This window comes from Echiichthys vipera (assembly GCF_963691815.1).
Source record: "Echiichthys vipera genome assembly, chromosome: 1".
In the NCBI taxonomy this organism is placed as follows: Eukaryota; Metazoa; Chordata; class Actinopteri; order Perciformes; family Trachinidae; genus Echiichthys; species Echiichthys vipera.
Window position 1 is genome coordinate 10,173,573 of NC_139826.1, and position 15,711 is coordinate 10,189,283.

Consider the following 15,711-nt stretch of genomic DNA (forward strand, 5'->3'; position numbering starts at 1 on the left):
TACTGATTCTAGGGCTGTTTAAATAACAAGACATCTTGTAAAAACCGTTCCAAAACTTTCTCCTCACCTCCCATCCTGAGTAAATTAGGAGAGTGAGAAACTATTTCTGTCGGCGCTTCAGGGTCTTTAATAGCAACTGATATCTGCCGTCTTGTCAGCCTTTTGTCATGCCATTGTTTTCTTTGTCGCTCCCAGTAATCCACATCAAAAAAGAACGCCCTCCAAGCATGGGGTCATTACTCTGCTTGTCACGCACTGCTTCAGATTCCGTTTTATTCTTCAGTGTCGCTCATTTGTACCATCCGTCGCTTTGCAGAATTGGACACTTCAATCCATTAGGCTGTTTACAAGTATAAAGTTTTATGTTTGCTTTACTCAAAGCGGTGCCATAAATTGAACATATTTGTCTCCTTCAAACAAAAGAAGGGTGCTGACAAAATCATCAACAAAATCACTGTGAAAAGATATCTTATAAAGGTACCAATCAATGCTCCTTATTGACTCTTCAAAGAGGAGGTGGAAGCATTTGAAGGGGCTGGAGACGGTAAGTGTTGGCAGAAAAGGAGATTTGATGGGATAAATGTGGCTTAGGTCGTATTTATTTAGTGATAACAAGGCAGGCACATGATATGGATAGATAAATGCTTTGTAATGTGAGTTTGTGTGGATAGATAACATTTATACATATGCATATAAATAGTTTAAGCTTGCATTTGTGTGTATTTTTGCTGGATTTTTTTTTGGCCGCGTGCTTGTCACAGTCTGAGTTTCAGTTGCAGTTTAAGCAAACAACAGTGTCCAATTCCTTCTCGTGCAGGTTCAGGGTGTCTGTTACATCGTTTTCTCCTCGTAATCTTTGCCTCCCTTTTATTTTCAGTCGCTCCCCTCATCGTCTCATCTCCTCCCCCCTGTGTTTCTCTCCAGAGGGCTTGTGACAGCTGTAAAACCTTGTATCAAGGCGTTGACCTACGGTGTGCTGCCCCATCCTCCCCCTCATCCCTCCCTCACTGATTCTCCCCTTTAACACTTTGCTGAGCCCCACCACCACCACCACCCCTGCCCCTCTTCAGCTCCACTGGCCAGCTCTGCCACTGCAACATAGCTATCTGTGGCTGATGCTGTGGAGCTGATAACAGTCTCTTTTATCTGTCGCTTAGCAGCACAAAGGGACCTGGGCATTGATCAAATGCCAGCAGACTGATGGCTGCTCAACAGGCTGCTTTTTACGCCTGCGACACTGCCTAGGGGACGGAGGGAGGAAAGGAGGAGGAGGAGGAAGAGGAGGAGGATTCAACTCTCGCTGAGAGTACAAGGCCTGAACTGACAGCCCGATTTCATGGTAATGGAGAGAAAATAGCACAAGGTTCTTGCTGTTTTGGTGAGCTCTCTGAGCTGTCTGGCCTCGGCTGATTGTAGAAACTGATGCCAGTAGTAAAAATGCTGGGAGCAAAGTGGAAGTTGTGGCTCCACAGCAGGAATATGGCTTTATGTTAACCCCCCAAAACACATAAAACCAGCACATGTTTAGTAACAATCAAGCAATAACCTGTAGCCCTGTTCACACATGTCATTGTTTCTTTTACCCTTCATTTTCAATTCTCATTTTTAGTACAGACCAGTGATGGACACAAGTCTCTGAGGGCAGCAGCAAGTCCTAATCAAGTCTCATATAGTTTTAATAAATGATAATATAGAGTTGGAGTGCAACCGTATTGTATAATTACACAAGGTCCCAACTAATGACATCTTATGGTCTACTGTAAATAGCCTGCTGCTCCCTTTACCTTGAACTAATTACAGACACACCTGAAACTTCAGGTCCTGCTCTCATTGGAGAATTTTCAAGACATTTATATGATAATAACCTGGAGGCAGACACATCTGGCTCTAGATATTCTGCACAATATATTCATATTCATTATGGTCGATTTTGATGTATATTTGCTGTTTTCACATGTTATTAGATCTATTTTTAGTGTTAAAGTCAGGCATTTTGTATTGGCTGCTCATTATGTTTGTCAGAAACGTTGTCAGTTGTGCTGCTGTCCGTCTCAGGGCACAAAAAGATCTTTAATGTGAGCGAGCTCTTCCTTTTAAATAAATAAAAAATCCTCTAGCCTCTCAAATGCAGTGTAATGGTTAAAGCTAATAACGCAGTAACATGAGCGGTAGGCTACGTGGTCAACAATAAACCTTTAACATTAACTTGCATTTAACTAACATTAATAATTAATGTGTATTTCTTCCGGTTTGATGGCAGATGGTGGCACTTTTCAAAAATATGTAATTTAACAAACGCCAAACTAAAAGCTAGACCCTCACAAAGCTAAAATTAGAAACAAGCTAACATTAGTAGCAAGCTAACATTAGTAGCAAGCTAACGATGATAGTTTATGTACCTGAGTTTAACACACAGATGTTGCAGCCATTATTTTGGTGAAGACAGTCTCATTTCACATCACTCAATTTCTGTCTTTTCCCCCCGAATACATCCTTTATGTTCCCATCCATAAAAAATTAAAGGGAAAATCTGATTACGATGTTTTTGTCAGCCAGCAGAGAAACAAACTAAATCTCTTTTGGCACAGCAGCTGAAAGCTGCGCTATTTGACCTCAACAGACCTTTAAGGAAATTGTAATTTTATGACATTTAAAATGTTTTTAGCAAATCAAGTGATTGACTTGCTAAAACATCACTTTGTATTAATTTGTTCGCCTCTGCACCCAGCATTGATTTTGTGAGTTGAATGGATTCACACTGAATCAACATCGACAACCATCGAGCATTACAAAACTAGCAGTGGTTGAGATGTTGTTTTGTTTTCACTGTCCATACATTAGTCAATCACTTGCACTGCATATTTGCTTAATAACTGACCATGGACCTAAAACAGGGAAATTGTGAACATTTCCATTTCAAATACAAGCCAGATTATGGTATTTATAAAAATCTTTCCATCTCCAGTCACCAGTATATTGAGAGTTCAGTAGAAATATCACTCTAATGTTATTAAACCTCACGCTGACATCTCGATACCTGGCTGTTATCTTGTCGAGATAATACTTTTCATACCTCTAACTATTATTAGAGTGAGTTTCTTGTGCATTCATGTGTGTTACATTATGTGAGCGCAATATTAAAAACCTGTTGGAACTGATGTCATGTTACAGTGGTACATTAGTTACTTTTTTGGATTTACATGAAATCGGGAACTTTTGTGAAACCACATGCCTCTTCCCTGAACAAAGCCAGACGTGGGAGATGCCTGCAGCAGTCTTGGCTAAGAATAGAGATACATAATGACATTTTAATTTTGTGCTGCTAACAAACCCGCTGCTTCACTTCCTCTCTTTTTTGTGTCAACTATCAAAGCTGCTTTCAAAATTAAACAGAGGGTGTCAAAGAGGAAAAACTGAAAGTGGCTTTCCTTCCTGGCACCATTGAGACAGAAGCCACCTTTGGATTGTTGTCAGGCTGGTGTTTAAGAAGAGTCATGTCAGCATTTAATTACAGTGATATGGCAGCACATCATTTGTTTCTAGGTGTATCTTTCTGTGAGTGAGGCAGGCAGCAGCCTCCGTTATTTTGACATTTTTTGATACTTTGAAGTAATCATCAGGATTTTGAGTTTTAAAAGGGTCCCTTTATCCAAAGGTTTGGAGATATCACTCTCTGAGTTTTCTGCCGCCACCCCAATACAATGGAGGTGAAATTGAACCAAATGGATTTTTTCAAAGCTCTGAGCCGCTCAAACAAAATCCCATTCACCTCAATCATGGTGGCAGCAGAAGTTTCAGAATTGGATATCTCAAATCCGTAGCAAACAAAACCCAAACTGAATGGCCAGATTAAGTGCAAGTGTATTTGACTTGATTATATGATTGGTAATCCTAGTGACCTGGGTCTTTAGAGCTGCTACAATCAATATTTTAATACTGACAGTGAATGAAATGACTTTGTGTAATGAGAAAAGGCGTCACTCATAGTAAAAAATCCTACAGAGAATTATCAAGTTATGGACTGTCTATCACCGCCTATGTTTGTGATAGACAGTCCAAATTACCCAATCAGATCAACGAAGCGTATGACTTACTAACGGAGTCCTGAGACAAAGCTCAGAAAGTGAACATGTTGGTAAAGGATATTTGCATCTTTTCCTCTGAGAAAAGCTTCCAGTGCCGGTTTTTGCTCCTCTTTCAGAGAAGGAATACTCACTAAGGAAGGAATACAATACAAATTCTGATAAAACTTGCTTGATAGCTGCGCTCATCTCATCTGTGGGAGCCGCCATGTTGTTTACACTGAACAGTCGTTTCTTGCGCGTCACACTTAAACCCGCCTTAAAACCAATGCTGACTGGACGTTCGCTTGGCAAACATCTCCAAATATTCTCCGTCACATGATACAAGACTGATCTATGAGTAAAATAGAATGGAGCTTGTGAGATCAGGATTGTCTCACGAGGCTAGTACTACGTTACCTGACTTCTTCATTTGCTCCTGTAACAATTACTGCATCAACTAGAGGCTTGCCCCTGCAATTTTTAACCTTGCAGTGATCCAGCTTACCAATAGATGATAATGGCCTACCAAGCCAACTTGGAGGTAAAGAGTAGAGCCATACTCCCTCACATTCTATGGTAGTGACAACAGCTGTTAACAGCCATTTAATGGGCTGATAACAATCAAAGCAGGTGCGTCTCTCAGCGCATTGTTGTGGTTTTACAACCCTCAACAGTCTTTGGTTCACTCTCACCACTCTAAAAGCTCCTCTTCAACTAGTTGGTTAACATAGCGGAGCTTGTAGCAGCTTATATTTCCCTCAGGAGTTAGTGGAGACCAATTCGGAAGTAAAATGACAGTGAATATTGGGCTTGGATTCAGTAGGCAACTAAACAAATCCTACTAATGTAAATTAATGCTAATGTTGCTCCATATCTGCTTAATGTGTAAATAAGCAACAATTTGCTAACATGTTCCCCATATAGACTCACTGAGAGTAAGATATAACTGCATCACCTGCAGTTATATCTTACTGCCAAAGAGGCTGCTAGAAACAACGAATCCCGCGCTTACGGATTATGACTTTAAAGGTGCATTTATTAATATTTTTATATGAAAGATGGATTACATAAATACGTGCGTGAAAGGTGTCACTGCGAGCAACAATTCCTACAGGAAAATTATAAACCAAGCCAAGGTTCTGTCACCATCCTAAGTATTCTCATCAAGGGATTTCATTTTTGGAGTAATTTTTGAACAGTTAAGTTTAGGCACAAACCTACTGTTACATGACCATAACCTTCCATGGGTGTCCATGTATTTATTGTGTCACTATCTGTAGCACTCATTTGCTGTGGTGAGACTTGCTCTACCCAGACATCATTTGTCAATCCAACAGTTGTTGGCAGTACGTTGACCTCTTTAGTATGTCCTCAGTATGGGTTAATTAGTCTTTTTTAGTTACTATCTTTCAAAGAGATAAAAGTGAGTTAAAACAATGGTGATTGATCAAATGACCCACTACTGAAAGCCCTTGTATTTGTCTCTTTGCCGAGTATTCCAATCCCTTGTTTCCCTTCATTCCCTTCTTAGATGAAAATGCGCCCCCATGTTAGTGACGCTGCTGACAGTCGTTGGTCTGCCGATCGTTATGCTGCGTTCACTTGTACTCGGAAATCTGGAATTGATAACTTCTAAATCAGGCTTGTAGTAAGGGCAGAAGTGTAATAGGAACATATGTGTGTGTGAGGAAGAGGGTTATAGACTGAAAATAGAGAGGTGAATGTGTGTCAATAAAGTTTACAAAAGAGCAAAAATAATAATAAATAGACCTGCAAGCAGGTATCAACAGGGTCCAAGCCCTTTGTGCTACTCTGGCCCAGCGACCCATAGAGTTGATGCAGTTTGGACCCGCAGGTCCATGGGCACGACGTAACGCTTACATAATGCATACATTACTCAATTTAGCATAACAGCCCCAGATTGTGGCTGATTGACGTCATATTTTCCAAGGACCCTCAGTGCAACATGGGAAATTACTTTCCCAAGTTGTGTGTTAATCTGAGAAACTTTTACAAAGTAACACAACACTTCCTGTTTTGATGACAATGAACAGGAAGTCTTATCTCTAAAACTCCCACATTGTTTGGATTATGAAAATTATTTTTGAAAACTTTTGATCGTAGTAAAATTCCATGCTGATGGGACCCTCGGCCCAGGAGGAATTTGAAACGGGTATGTTTTGCGTATATTGTGATCCTGCAGAAAAAAAAGTCAGGCAGAATTTTGAATGTGAAAGGTAGGATGTGGGAGGTATGCATTCAGCGTTCCCTGCCCCCTCGGGCTTGGACCCCTGATTTAAAAAAGTCAACAGCGACCGCAAAATGACAAGATGGAGGGCTCTGAAAGAACAGGCTCACCGGCAGTTATATCTTACCGCCAAAGAGGCCACTAGAAACAACGTATCCCGCGCTTACGGATTATGACTTTAAAGGTGCATTTATTAATATTTTTATATGAAAGATGGATTACATAAATACGTGCGTGAAAGGTGTCACTGCGAGCAACAATTCCTACAGGAAAATTATAAACCAAGCCAAGGTTCTGTCACCATCCTAAGTATTCTCATCAAGGGATTTCATTTTTGGAGTAATTTTTGAACAGTTAAGTTTAGGCACAAACCTACTGTTACATGACCATAACCGTTAAATTTAGGCAACAAAAGGTGAAAGTGAAGTTGGTTTAGATAAGAGAAGAAAAGTTTGTGGTTTGGCTTAGTACATAGGACACTGCCACGACATGAACACTGGTCCCCTGGGTGAAAGTCCAGTATTTTTGGCTCCATCCACCAACCCGACTCTCCTCCCTATGCAGATTTTAGCATTCCTTTACTTTGTCACCCGATTCCCTTCTTTGCCCAGGACATAATATCTACAGTAATAAATTGAATCTGTTTTAAGAAAACATGTTTTATTCCATCTCCTCACATATTCAATAGACTTTGCTTCCAGCCTTATTTTCCATCAAAATTTCCCGCAAATGGTTTCCTGACCGCCATGCCATAAACCAGAGTTAGTATCTGTGACAATATGCTGCACACATACTCACAGTAACTCATTACATTTATATCTGTGTTGATGTAGAGCTGTTCTTACAGTCACACAGCAGCTGTTGTTTTTCTCACTTTCCTGTCTACCAATATAAATAGAGGGGAAGGAAATGATGGTAATTCACACATGAATGCAGACATGCTCCTAAACACACAGTCACCAACTCTACATGTATTCGCACATCTACTCTACATTATTTTCTCTGACGTGAATCAAAACATGCCAATATGCATTCAAGCAGGGGTCAGCAGGTTACAGAGAGCTAAAACAAATATGCTCCAATTGCCTCGGTACTGGTACTCCCCCTTTTTTAATCCACAATTCTCCCCCTCCCCTCCCCTCAACCCCTTTGTCTCAATGTATATCCATCTATCTTTTGATTTCCCTTTCCTTTTGTCTTCAAAAGTGACAATGGTCCTCATTTGTCATACCATCATTGACACCACTGTAAATCTAAGCTCTGCGAAGATTGGGAAAAAACTTGTCTCAGCTGATTTATGAAACCTCTCTAAGTATTGATACAATTGCAAAACCCAGTGTGAATGGTAGCCCTGTGACATTTGTCAGTGGCATGCAGTGGATACAGTCTGCATGCAGTTTTCCAGTGAAAGAGAAATAGGCCTTCTTTGTTGTTTGTGAGGCCTCTGCTTTGTCTCTCCATTGAAATAGTTTACTTAATTCACCAAAGGCTATTCTTTTCAAAGGGGATATGTGCCGTGACAGGAAAATACTACCTCGGAATACAAATATGTGATGCTGAAGGTTGTGATTTCTTGCATAAAGATGACACATATGAGGTTAAGCAGATTTTTAGCTTCATATGTTTTCTACATTCAGATTAAATGTTATATATCAAATTATATTTTTTACATTTTCTTGATGCCTCTCTTTCCCTCCTCTCCCTCTGACTTTCTTTTAAAATTAAATGTAAAAATAACACAAGAAGGTGTGTACCCACTTGCCTACCTGAGTATCCAGCTATCATTGCTAATTCCAGAATATTGCAGCCACTTCAGCTTGCCGCTGCTCCCATGCCACGAGTGGCTCTTATGGGCTTTTTCATGGAAATTCAAGGAGGAATTTCTGGCTTTTTGGTATCACACAGGTGCAGAGACAAAGAGCAATTATTCCAACCTTTTCGCAAAAAGCAACATTGAGATATGGGTTGTGGAAACAGGCTGTGTAATTTTCTGACCCCCCCAAATAAAGAATGCATATCAAACCATCACAAGCTCGAGGCACTGTGGGGACCCAGGTGTTCATTTGAGGCCTTATTTCCGAATACAGTGCTCTCAAGTATCCATAAAGGGAAGCCTTGTCAATCAAGCTATTGCTGGAATAAATCACACTTTGGAATTCTGTATTTATTTCCCTATTTTTTTCCTTTGCTTGTGTTTTAAGAGTGAAACAACATGAAACATAAAACATCATATCACATTGGCATATACACATATATTAACACGCACACACACACACACACATACATAGGAAATCATTTTTTTAATCTTGTCGAGTAATTTGCTGAATTATACCAATTAATCAAGAAATATATTTTCCAATATTTCCCTCTGACAGCAAGTTTGACAGTTCTTTTTAAATAAAAGATTTCTTTGAGAATATTTGCAGAAATTGAAACAATTTGTTCGTATTTATTGCAAATATCACTCTCTCCAAGCACTGAGGTCAGAAACAAGATGGAGTCATAAAAGCTAAAAACTTTTAGAGGGTAAAACTGCTTAAATTAAGAATTCCAATGTGTTACTCCAATGGCCTACTAGTTCAATCAATACTTGTGAACATAATCTACACTCTCTGAAAACAGCTGCATACATAGTTATGGAAGCAAATCTTCCTGTGCTGTCTTCTAGGCCTGCAAGTAAGCAGTAGTTTTTGTGGCTGATTGACCCATTCAACTGCAACTGAGCCAGTGCTGTTGAACAGCTGATTGACCTGATAACTAACCGAACGTGAGCAAGAGGGTGATACAAAGCATTTTAAAACATACAGTTCCTAATTCAAAGTACCTCTCCAGGCCAGATGTGAGAGATGACTTGAGACCTGTTGGTTTGGCACTTCAGACTGCCGCATGACATGCATGCATAACCATCTCATTAGACATGGCGAGTTCGGATGAAAATCAGCGTCAGCATAATTTGTTTTGGAAGTACCATAGTGATGGTTGTAGACTAAATGTTCTTAGTTGTAAACTGAAACCCATGTCTGTCAGTGAAAACATATCCAAAGGCAAACAATATACTGTATGCTTTATATTTGCAGTAGCTGGGGGTGCAAACAAATAAGGTTGGTAACCTCTGGCATATATGATCTTCTGTGGACATGCCTAGCAACAGGAGTAGTGATAAAACCAGTACTCAAGGTCTGAATTCCTGTGAGGCTTTTTAAAATAATTTATTTTGGTGCAAAAAACAAACAGTGAGGAAAGCTAACAATTCCTATTTTACATTTGGAACTTAATGAGAAAGTGTCCGTCTTATTTGCCAGAATGGGGAACAAACTATAAACGGATTATGAGACAATGGGCCCCTGGGCACAGACTTGTAGAGGCCCCTCACTTTGTCCATGTAGGAACAAGACACCCAAATTCAAAGAGACAACTTTAAGTCATTTGGTAGTTATTTTGGGTATCTTTGTAACCATTGTGCACTGATCTTTAGACGGTTTTCTATGTCGTCTTTTTGTTTCTCTCTGTGGTCATTTTACATCTATGTTTAATTATTGTGTGTGTCTTTGTCATCATGTCTCTATGTGCTTGTTTTGTGTCTATTTTCTATTCTTGTTTTGCATCCCTATATTCATTTTTTGCCTCTTTGTGGTCATTTTTGGGTATACTTGTGATCATTAAGCATCTCTTTGTTAGTCAGGGCCCCTGACCTTATGGGCCCCTGGGCCTGTGCCCAGGTAGGCTCTTTCAGTAAGCCATCCATGGAACGGATGTGCAGCACACTGTGGGGCGTAGTAAAGTCTTGTTTTTACCTCACATTGCCCTCTAGTACAATTAGGATTGTAACTTAATCATATTTAAACAGATCATATCCGTTTTTACTCAACTCTATGTAGTTTTTAACTGTTGGAGGATCGCGTAGTTGCTTGCAGAGGGGAAGAAATACACAAGCCACGTAAAAATAGAGGCTTATGTGGCCCACGTAGCAGCTTTAATTGGATATAGTGAACCCGCTGTGCCACGTCGCGCCACTTACAGAGTCCATGGAGTAATGGACACACTCTGCTGTGGGCATCCCGCAGCCATGTCGCACCACGTATGCAGCCCATGCAGTTTTCACTTAAGCCATACGAAGAATCAAATGTTACTTCTCCAGAATTGTGTCATTGTAGACAGTACGATAAATACAGATAAGAGTAAGAAAAAGGTTAGAATAAGTCAGGCCAAGCTTCAATTTAAAGAGGAGATTTATGCAGCATATGGTGTGATATATTGAGTGGATTTCTTCCATTACAATGCAACTACAGACAATTGGTCCAAATGTAAGTGGGAAGAATATACGGTACTTTCCAAGTCTGTTAACTATTCTTTTCAAACTGTATACAAACTGTAACAAAAACAAGACCTCCGATAAAAACTTGCTTCACAGCTGTGCTGTTGACTGTTTCTGCATTAGAAAAAAAAGACTCTTCCCTCCCTTGACTTGTTGTAGGCAGCCGGATAAGAAACTGAAAACAAAAAAAAAGACAGCAACACTTGTAGCTCTGCGCCATTGTAACAGCTGAATAACTAATCTGCATCTGCCTGCTGATTTCAACAATGCTATATTCCAGACAGCCCCAAATAGGACTGGGATGGTGCTGGGTTTGGGGATCTTGCCTTTCAATCAGTCCCCAGCAACACATAGAGAGTTGCTGTAATTAAGGAGCAGTGTCCCCCATGAATTGCATCCGTGAAGCAGGACTTTAATTCCCTTCTAATTGAGGCCAGCATGGGAAGGACGGAGGGGGGGGGTTATTTGAGGCTCCTGCCGGGTGGACCAACCACTGATTTAGATGATTAGCTGGGGGTGTAGCAAAGGTAACTAGGAAACTGAACCTCACCATCACAGCTAGACACACCTGCCCACCTCTCCCTGCTTCAACCCCCACTGCACTCCGAAGGTAAGCCGACCCGATTGGAAGTAAACTTTCCCATTTTAGCTCCACTTTAACGGCAGCTGTTTTCTTGTCTGCTGGGACTGAAGGGAAGAGAAAGAGGAGCATGCAGTTTGATTGATTTGCTCATTTTGATTCGTATCTGTTTCAGTTATGATTGAATGACAGAATTTCATACAACTCCAGAGAAAAGAGAGGTGGGGATATATTTAGAGAATACTCCAGATGTTATGCATGCTACGCCTAATGAAGGTGATCGTTTGTAAAATGAGACTTGTATTGTAAAAGGTATCATTTCCATGTCTCGTTTGATTATAAAGCAGGTCAAGGTGCTACAGAAATACTGTGAAAGTATCAAAATGCTCAATCCACAGAGATGCACACAGCCTGTATTAAGAAACTGTGTCTATAAAAGAGCTGTCAGGACTTTTCTATATATATACAGTATATGTAGAAAGTGCTGCTACAGTAATTCCCCGGCTGCAATGACGGAAGATGCAGAAGATCTGGAAATGCTGACCAATCAGAACAGACAGGGCTTTTTCAGGAGGGGGTCTTAAAGAGACAGGCACTAAAACAGTGTTTCAGACAGAGGGTAAATACATTTATATTCAGACAAAATACTGTTTTTTTGAACATTAATCATGTTCTAGTAGAAAACCAAAATATGAGTACAAAATGTGACATTTAATTATGGTGTTGATATTAAGAGTTCCATGGATAAGTGTCAGAGTGCTTTTGTGGTTTTATGCTTAACATATCTTCATCATTTATGTTCACTGTAAGCAGATTTAAAATTAAGGCGAGGTAAGCAGTCATATCCGCTGACTCCGGCTTCAGGTGACAGTTGTTTTGCTTCAGTAATGGTGCCACTCACCATTTTGGCTGCAAACGATGCTGCATCCTTCACTTTCATGCGTGTACTTCACCAGAGGCACTGGGTAAAAAGCACAGAGGAAGTGGCTGAATGGCACATTGTCACTGGAATCTGTCAGTCTCCTCTCTCTCACTCCATCTCTGTCTGTCTCTCTCTTTCTGTCTATGTATGAAACGGTTTCCATTTCAGAGCACTTTCTGACAGCCTCAGACGCTTCAGCTGGCTGAGATCAACCAGCAATTGTCACTATTGTCTTAGGAAAAGTTGTGATTTATTCCCACGCAACTTTGCAGTGTGCACACACATGAACTTGGGCATGTCTGCACGCACAGCAAAAAGCAGCTCATACACACACAAACACACACACACACACACACACACACACACGCACGCACACACACACACACACACACACACACACACACACACACACACACACACACACACACACACACACACACACACACACACACACACACACACACATACAGTGTTAACTGCAGTACACTGTTTCTGCTCAAGCTGCTTGAGATGTCACAAAACACACCATCAATGCTTCTTTTGCTGATTTAAAGATGCAAGCTTTACTGTACACCAGACAGCATACAGATGGACCCCTTTTGCACCCTTTTACACCGGTTATCTGAAGCGTACTGTCAATATTAAGAATTTAGATAATTTGAAATACAGAGCTGAGTTATTTAGGCAATGTGAGGCCAAGGTAGGATGAAACCTAGCATCAGTTTGACTTTGTATAAACTTGCAGCTCATAGGATGACTTTGAGATTTTTATCAAGTTTTTCTGATCTATTAAGCTGATCTGAGATGTGTAAAGATCAACTTTACACGGCAGTGATGGAGAATTTGTCCTTTCAGAATGCTTTTCCACTGAGTTGAAATAGCAGCAACTAAAGCAAATCTCTCTCTGAAATGACTTCAGACACATTTTGTTCAAGCATAGGGCCTTTCACTTTCAAAATGCAATCTGTTCAGTCTCATAAAGGCCTCAATTAGATGAAAGTCTTGTTAAATGCGAGCCTGATGTGGACGCTCTTCTTCTACTATGTGTGCCACTCAATACAACTGAACATACCATGGGAGGTCAAGTAATGGGGAGTGCAATGTATGAGGATGTCGGCAACTAAAGTATGTGTCTGAAAATACTGCGCTGTAATGTGACCACTGCTGTGTCCTTGTTTGATGCACTAGCATGGCTTTGATTTATCGAGGTTTGTAACCTTGGCCAATTATGTACAAACACACTCACAAGCTGCTTTTGCGCAATGAAGGACTTTACCCCCATCTTTTATACTTTTGTTGCCTGCCTTGCACAAAAAGTAATGGTTAATTGGTAGTAGTTCTGACCTTGTTTCTTTCCATCTGATGATGTTTCCCCCTGATTATTTGTAATTCAGCTTTGCCCTCAACGTGCTGGAGAGCACTTAATTTACTTAGGAAAATCACTCGTGGTCTAAAAATCTAGCCTGGCTTGTTTTCGCCTATTCATCTTTTTATCCGCAAGGGGCGAAAATGAAGGATGGTCTCTGAGATTTAGTTGGCATTCTGGTCCAAAAAGTCTGAAAAATTGATAGGTTTATTGTATTCCCTGTGGCCAGCGTGAGTGCGCGGTTCATCAATAAAATATGAGGGTCTGAGAAACAAATATTGAGATCACAACTGTCAAAATGAAGTCTGGGAATGTGCATATATAAAGTAGAGGTGTGATAATATTTAACTAGGGGACAGAGGTCAGAGAAGTCAATGCTTTTATTCGGGGAGACAAGGGAATCAAGAGAAATCTATGAGCATACATCTACATCTCAGGTGTTAAAGAGGATGATTTATTTGGCTGTTGTTGTTCTGTGTTTATGTTGTTGTTTGTAATTTGCATTTTAAATGTGGTTTGAAATGGGGATGAAGAGAAAGACAAAAGTATGCCATTGTGAAATTATTAGGTAAGCATTGCCCTCTGCTGGCCAGTCAAGGAACTGATCAGTGGTGGAACTCATTTGAACAGCAGCTCCTTCAGCATGTGTGCAAGTGTGGCATCTCAAAAGCTCCATTGTCAAACACAGCTGGATATCATTTCAAAAGGTAGCCTGCGTGAACATTCATACACATGTATGGATGTGATTACATGTACTGTGTATGGCTGTATATGAATAAATCGATATCAAGCAAAGCAATACATCTCCAGGGAGGAGGAGCAGGCGGAGGAGGGGGAGGAGGAGGAGGGACAAACATCAACTCCTCTGAGAATGAAATGGATGAGCTCACTACGTAAAATTGATTAATCCACGTACATACTGAAAAGAAAATCTGAACAAGACTAAGACAAGAAGGGCAGACAGAGAGTGACACCAGCAGGGCGCACAGTCCTTTTGCAGCTACTTGGATGCTGTTTCCTCAAGGTCAGAGGGTTAACAGGCAGATGGGCACTACTGCAGCTGGTGCCTACAGGGTCCACAGGAGCCTAATCAATTCTTACATTGCAGGGTAAAATGATGGGAAACCGTCTGCTCAAAGGAAGACAGATGAGAGAGAGTTGCAGCAAACACACTGATCAATAATATCCATAGCCTCAAGGAGAAAATACGTTAAGTAAAAGCTTTTTTCTCAATGGATCTGAGCAGGGATGCTCAATGAAGCAGCTGGAATGTCCACCTTTATGCTTTAGAGAGAGAGACACACAGAGAGAGAGAGAGAGAGAGAGAGAGAGAGAGAGAGAGAGAGAGAGAGAGAGAGAGAGAGAGAGAGAGAGAGAGAGAGAGAAACTGAGGTTATATGAGCAAAAAGAGTAATGGTCCACTGTCAAGTTTCTGAAACATAACTATGTGCCAAGGGAGAATGAGAAAAAAAGTCTCTGTAATGCTAGTTAGTATATTTGTACATTTGTGTGGTCGATAAAGTCTAACAAAAAAGGAATAGGTGGAATATATTTTGTAAGAGTGGTGCTCAAGCAACCACAGGGACTAGTGCTCTTTCTGCTGCATTGTAACAAATGGGGATAGTGCAAAATGTTTAAGTAATCAATGAGAACAGATTCTTAATAGAGGGTTAAATTAGTGAGGTCAAAAGGTAATTTATTAAACGGTTTTGCTCCAGAAGCTCCAGACAAGGCTTTTCCTTCAATGGTCCTGTATTGCAAAACGTGAGACTCACATATCTTTTTGATCATAAAGCAGGAGCAGACCCTAAAATACTGTGAAAGTATCACAATGCTCAATCCACAGAGACATGCACACAACCTGTAGTCAGAAACTGCATCTTCAAACGAGCCATCAGGACTTCTGTACGGTTGTGATGTCACAACTACAGTATATTATACTATATATAGGTAGTGCTGAAACAATGAGAAAAATAATGTGTTCATCATTATATATCGTTACTCGTATATATATCAACATTACAGTGTGTAAGCATGTTCTAGTAGAAACTGACAATACAAGTATGAACCTGAAAATGAGCATAATATGGGTCCTTTAAAACTAAATTTGATTCATACCGCACCAGCTGAGGCTCATTCTCAGACAACACCCACCGCGGACAGAAAACACAGCAGGTGGGGTTATAAAGTGGTTTGGGTGCTCCAAAAGCTAAACA